The sequence below is a fragment of the Tinamus guttatus genome, unplaced genomic scaffold, assembly GCF_059628265.1.
Source record: "Tinamus guttatus ecotype Peru unplaced genomic scaffold, ASM5962826v1 Tinamus_guttatus_pri_ptg000758l, whole genome shotgun sequence".
Lineage (NCBI taxonomy): Eukaryota > Metazoa > Chordata > Aves > Tinamiformes > Tinamidae > Tinamus > Tinamus guttatus.
The window spans coordinates 43,889-51,228 of NW_028289292.1; positions in this window are offsets into that span (position 1 = coordinate 43,889).

Sequence of the window (7,340 nt, forward strand, 5' to 3'; positions counted from 1 at the left end):
CGCTGGGATTTCTTCCCTCTTTTAAAACGTCTGGGGACAGGGATTTTGTATCTCTGCTTGACACCTGATGACTGGGTACAGTTTAGGAGGACGAACAAGAGGCATTGAAGCTACAAGATTTTAGGCTTTGGCTTTACGTTTACGCAAACCTGAGGCTGCTCCATGACAGAGAAGCAGAATGTGTCTCCCTGTGGTTGTGAATGAAGAGCACCTGGGTTGAAGAGACAGTTGGGATGGGGTTATATTATGGTGTCGTGCCCCAAATTGGGGGTTGCAAATGGGCAGGGGGTGCTGGTCCAAAGGTGCCTCCTGCCATGCTCACTCCAGGTCTGGGCATTTCCAGATGTATTGCTCCAGGCAGACAAGTACTATGTCCTAGTTGTTTCCTCTTGGTTTCAGTGGCCAAGATCTTTTAGATAACTGGTCATCTGGCCTATTTCCTATCATCAAAATCGGAACTATGAGGTGTCTTGGTATCACAGTGATAAGAGGCAGAGATAGCCAGAGGCTGGAATATTCCCACATCTCAACCATTTCAAAATATTCCTTCTTTGTAGGAGACGAGCCTGCACTACAGCTTTGCAACCTGTGAGGAAGGTCTCAGGAACTGCTAATGCTTCCATGCACCTGACAAATGGCAAAAATAAACCAAGGGCTTGTTTAAGGAAGCAAAAGTGCTGCTGCATCTGCTGTTAGATGGAAATGAGGCATGCCAGAGTGATCAGAAAGTGCACTGTTTTGACAAGGATGAAAAATTCTGCTAAACCTCCCTTCACAAGATCTCACAAACATGAACCAAACAGCCTGGGTGAACAGACTTCGACAGACCTCCTCAGAGCAGGGGGTGTTTAGTCTTTGTTTTTCCAAAAAAAAAAAAAAAAAAAAAAAAAAAAAAAGAGGAAGTGCTAAGCATATTGTGAATACTCATTAAATAATTATATAGTAGATATATGAAAGCAACTACAACCTGGGTGTAATGCCAAGTGCCCAGGAAGGTCTATGTTCCCTTGTATGGACAATTGTGCTTGAAACAATTAAGGATTCAGTTACTTCTAAGTAACTGAAAACAAGGTCTTACGATGTATCAAGCACTCAGCTACCAGCCGCCTCTAACACACATTGAGGGTCAGCTTCTTGAACAGCATAAATCAACCCAAATCCGTTGAGACCAGTTAATATTTTACGTTTACGGAGTTACGTTGATATTTTTAGGTAAAGTGTGGTTCTCCTTCTTTTTCAGCCTTCTCTGGAGCTGATGATGTGCCATCCGCACAAGAAAGGCATATCTACTGTGGAGATCAGCTTGGCAAAATCTTGAATCAAACACAAGTAACTGAAGCTTCATTTCCACATAGTGCCAGTGAGCTCTTCCTGAGCTTGCTTTTCCCTGGGAATTTTTTAACTATGTTACTAGCCTGAGTTAATATATCCTTCCTCTGAACAAGACATTTTAGTTCAGCCTTGGCACTAACTACAACCCTGGAGCTCACAGACCACGGCATGCAGACCTTATTTGTGTGGATGTGCCCTAGCCCTACACAAAAACCAAGTGCGTGATGCACAGCAACGACTGAGAGATACACTCTGGTGTCACCTATGAGGGAGCCAAGTTGACTGGGGAATGGGGCACAACGTCCCCTTTATCCTCATCACCTTCCACTCACCAGCAATTCATACCAATAATGCGAAGAGATGGAAAGGTTCACCAAGACACCCAAGCCTGGGCTCACTGTCAGAGCAGAACTGCTGCTAGTCCCTCCTGTCTCCATGCATGGAATTTCTGCAGTTTAAATGGTCACACCTCCCACTCTCTGTTCATTTGCTAATGAGACTTGAAATTGTGTCAGAATGGAACATTTGCCATTTTGATTAGATTTAAGTAAAAAGGAAAAAAAAATCAAGCAGAATCAAAACCAAATGTTTGGCTTCTCTTCACCCTCTCCTTCCACTTGCCATCAATTGGTTTATCAGAAAATGTTTACAGATATGTAAATCTTCATGTTTGAATAAGTATTTTGATAAAATCTGCAGCAAAAAAGAGGGGGAAGGAAAAGAAAACAACTTTCAGTCTCATGAAATACATTTTTGTCTCAAAACTGAGAATGAAAGGAAGGAATTTAAAAATATTCTCCCATAAAACCCACCATCCTGAGTGTTGCCACAATGACTCACACTCTTCAGGAAGCTTGGAAATACCTCAAGATTGTGAAGTTTATTATCACATTGTTACCCCATCAGTCAAAAATCCATCCATCCACCATCCATCAGTGAATGAACAGGAAAAGGTTGAAAGAGAATTATACTTTGGTTATTCACTGAGACAGGGAAAAAAAAAACACACAAAATCAAGGTGTGTTGTGCAGAGTGGGAAGGAGGGATTGCTACGTTTTGCGCTCATCTTGCTGGAGTTTTGTGAGTCGTCGTGGGAGCATCGACCTCCAGGGGAAGGGAGGCAACAGCTCCACACTGCTTGCCCGGCACCTGCCCTATTTGCTAGCATGAAAGCTTGGTGCTCACTTTGTAATTAAGCAGCCCGTCCACGGAGGATGGAGAAATATCTTCTCAAGAAGGCCTTTTGTGAAGGGGATATTGATGCGAGCCTGATGCAAATAACCCTCTGACACCATTTTCTCAGACAGAAGCCCAGGGACCTTGATTCTTTACAGTGGCATCCATTTGTTGGCTTTGATACCCCATTTGGAAGCTAGTGCTGATCAGGCCCTTCACTCCCTTTAAGGGGCTTAGGTATGAGTGCCAGCATCCTCTACTGCATGTAGCCTTGCTTACAAACAGGGACATTCATCAAAGTATTGGTACTGCTGCTGGCACCCATTGAGCTCCCCTGATGGGCAGATCCCTCCCATCACCTGACAGCCAGGCTACATCCTCCACTGGGATCAGCACTTTGATGCCAAGCCAGGAACAATGCTGGAATGGAGCCACGAGGACAAACACAACAACTTCCTCTGCTTCCTCAAGTCATGGTTGAAATGACCGACACGTGGCAGGGATGGATGCAAGGAGGGAACCATGAAATCAGGGCTCATTGTAGCCACTCAATCTGTCAACTGAAACGAGTTTTTGAGAGTCACAGCCCATAAGTAGGGCTTTTTTTTTTTTTCCCCCTTTTTTTCCCCTCTTTTATTACAGCTCATCAGGAACCATTTGATCAAGTTGAAAACCAATCTCTACAAATATGCTGCTCCTTTCTGAACATCTTTTTGCATACAACACTGGGCAATGATTTGCTTGTAATACTGACCAAAATATCCCAATCTGGTCTTAACAAGATCTTATCCCTCATCACCTTTCCCAGAGCTTTGTTTCCTTTTCTCTTTAGACCACTGTCCTTTAATTTCTACAAAAGGATGTCAGCTCCTGACGTTGCACTGCTGAGAGCCCAGAAACTGGGCCAAGTTTGGGAACAGGATCTACAGGGACCACTTGTTTTGTGAGAGCTGATTAAAGTTCTTGTGTTATTTTCTGTGTGGATGGTGAGAGATCTTCACTAGATGCTTTGGTCTGATAATGCCGGCAGCTAAAGCAGCAAGAGTGGGATCCAGTACTTGAGACATCTGAAATATAGAAGCTTACACCTGAACCAACCATCTGGTCTCCCTTAGTAGTTGCTGGAGGGAAGCGGCCACCATCAGAGGATAACTCACCTTTTTTAGATGTCTGCCTCAAGATGAGGTGGCTCTAAAGCCTTTTGACTGCACAGTTTAAACTACATGGTGAGTTGTCAGAGAACGCATCTGCCTTGGGGACAATATGGGGATTGCTGGAACAAAGTGCTGGGGTTATGGGAGCTCTGCACGTAAAGACAAAAAGACCTAAGGATCCATCCTACCTTCACTGTACTGCACACCTCTCAATACAATAAAATTAAACCCACTAAACAGTAGTTTAAATTGGACTAATGCTGCAACATACTCAGATGACCTAGAAAAATGGTGGTACTTCCTCCAAACTGTGCAAAAAGGCATAAAACTTGCAAGGCTCCCTCTGTACCCTAAACCTGGTGATTTAATCTTTCTTCTATTAGACATGGGAATCAAGTGACCCCCTTTCAGTCATCTTCTCAATCAGGCAGATGAACTCTGTTAAACCTCAACTTCACAGAGTTGTTTGCAATCTCAAGTCATTTTGTGATTCTCTTTGAATTCTCCTTAGAATTTCCCTATCCTTCTTCAAGTGCAGACACCAGCAACTGCATCCATAAGGGGACAAAATCATTTCCCTGTTTCTACTTGCTCTCCAGAACCGTGGAGCTCCTTTATGTGGCATTCTTCCACTGACAGTCGATGTTCAGACAAGGGGTGACGACCCCTTAAATTCTTTCTCTGACACTGTGTTCTCAAGAGAGTCTCACTTAGGCTTTAGACAGAACCTGAATTCTTCGTTTCACTTGCACAGCAATATATTTTAATTGCAGCAAATTTTTTTCTTTTTTTTTTTTTTGCCATAACCACATACAAGGACTGACTATATCTATTCTAAAAAATAGTGCTAAAGGATATATCCAGGCAAAGATTCAAATCATCTTTGCTGCTACACTGATCCTTCGCACATTCTTGGCTCACCACAACTCACACTTTTCCGAACAACTCCTGGATGTAGACTGCACGTCAACATACATAATTCCTAGTAACTCCTGGTTGTGGCCACCTGATTTGCAAAACTGGAGAGTTTACGCTTGGCAGATACAGGCTGTCCTGCGTTATTTCAACCAAGCCACAGAAAGTTACTTTGGCTTCATCTAACTTAAGGATCACTTATTCCCTCTCTACCAAGTGAACTTTAGCTGATAATTCTAGACAAGTTTGAAAATCCCCACTAAAGTCTTGATCAAGATCTGGAGAGAGTCCTGATGTAGATGGTAAGAATGTTAAAGGTCTTGCCCAAAAAGGGAAGCTGTCTCAAACACAGGACGTCCCTGGACATCCTGGAGACGCCGGGAATCTCCACCATGCTGATAATCTCCCTGAGTCCTGGCTGGCATCGATCTACCAGCCACATCTGCGGGAAGGAAAAGGCGACGGGTAGCAAGTGCTCGCATTTATTCAGTGCTTTGCTTGTGCCTGCAATTTCATTCTAGTTGCACACCAGGAAAGAAAGGAACATTACTTCACATTAATTTTCTTTCTGTTGTGCTTCTGTCATATCAGTTGTCTCTTCATTTCCCCAATCATGGCATTGCTCTGGGCTTTCCTCAACTTTGCTATCGCAACAAGACAATGTGAGGGCTGTAGTTAAGGGATACCTAAACATCCAAGTAACGAAGGTGTCTCTTATGTTCCTGTTCAGTGTCCTGCAGTTCTCGGTTTGGCAGCTTGCAGATGGAGTACTAACAAAAGCACATCTGCTGCCTTCTGTGCTTTCCTCTACTCTTTGCTTCATTGCATGATCACTGGTGTGCAATTCCCAAGGGGCACAGCAGGGAGGCAGTTGCTGCCTAACCTGTGCCAATGAGCTGCTCCTCAGATGTTGGTTGCACCAGAGCCTGCACTAGACACCATCCATTCCTGTGGTCACGTGAAGCCTTTAATAGTCAAGGTAGAGTTACTTTTGCCACCCATACACCCATATTTTGCCACCCATAACAAGCTCAATTTTATCCTTCTTGCGGGACAATTCAAAAGAAACTCAATAAACTGATGGATTTTGTTGTCTGCATCCTACCAAGGCAATCTTTTCATGGAAACTCCAAAAAACCCTGACTATGCTCAGAAAATAAATACAATTCATAAACCCTAAAAGCTGAGGGGAACCATTAAAATGATTTTGTCTGACCTTCTGCCTAATAAAGACCACAAACTTCACCCAGTGATTCCTGCCTGAGGCCCAATAATTAGTGGTTCAAGTAGAACATCTCAGCTGGCCTCCTGGCCAGCTTTGATGTGAGGACTTCAAATGAGGTGCTAACCACTTCCTGCGCTGTCCCAACTGGCATTCTACAGGTTGTCAATATCTCTCCATTACCGCATAACTTGATGTATCCTTCCCGAGGAATAAAGAATTTTTATGTGTTTTTGTCCTTTAAGAAAATTGCCAAAAGGGAAAAAATGGACATTTTTAAGCATGAAACATCCATACAGCATATGTCAAGAGAAAGGTAACTACAGTATCTCAAAGAAATCTTTTGCTGTGGGCATATAAATGAATTCTACATTAAAATGCAATTCAAGGTCCTCTTGTTTTACCACACTAGGTAACACTGTGGAGAAGTTATTTTTGTTAGAAAGAAAAATTTTCCAAACATACAACCATCAGTTTGTACGACTTGAAAAAAAAAAGGCTATAAAAGTAATTTTTTCCTACTACTTTAAAGCCTGATACAGTTTTACACTGATAAATACTTCCACAGTAGAGACCTTGAAAGGCTAAAGTGAAATCCACTTCACAAACTATTCATCATGAGATAAGCACAGTAGGAAAACAGCTCTCTCCTAAGTACCCCTTCCAAATTTTTGTTTCCAGATTTCTGTGGCTGGAAGCATCGAGGGTTAAAGGAGACATTTATTTATTTATTTATTTATCCCCTCCTAGGGAAGCAAGCCTTAAATGGCCACCGGAGAAGAAGGCTACAACAGGCAGCCAGAGAAGAAGGCTACAATATCAAGATCCCCTCAGGTAAAAATAAATAAATAATGAAATTAATACACATTCTTCCCCCCTTATATCTTGCAAGGTAGTTAACTATTTGACGACAGCCCTGGAGATTAAAGTTGTTTCACCCATAGACCTACAAGAGGCCAGGCAACAGCCTTGAGATCTCTCCCGTCTCCATTCCACGAGCGTGTGTTTGAGGGTGGGAATGGAGTCCAGGCACCACGTCCTAATTTCACTCCTGTTCCTGCAAGCACGCATTCCTCGCTAAATAACCATATTCATGTTTAATAAAACCGAGCTGGAGGGTTCATTCCAACAGTGTCTCGTTTATTGACACTTTCAAAGAGACGCTTTCTTGTCTGCCGTATCACACACTTTGCCTGCACTCGCTGCCACGGCCAGAAGCCAGGCTGAAAAGCAAATTCTCAAAGCAGTTATCTATGACCTAATGGCTCAGCCTCCTTCAGGAAGACCTTGACCTAGTTTCCTGCTCTGTCGCTGAGAAATTAGGGTCACAGTTAAGTACCACTGGACTTGTACTCACTCCGAGCTTGCTGCATGGTTTGGTACCAGGAAGTCCAAAGCAGAAGGTGCTGAGCGTCTATGCAGGTCCCTCAGGGAGTTTTGACTCCCACAGTTAATTCCACGTTCTTCCACAACATCCCAGCTAGCCGAGCTACATTAGTGCCCCTGGCTCTGCTTTTCCAACCATCTCTGAGCTCCTGTTG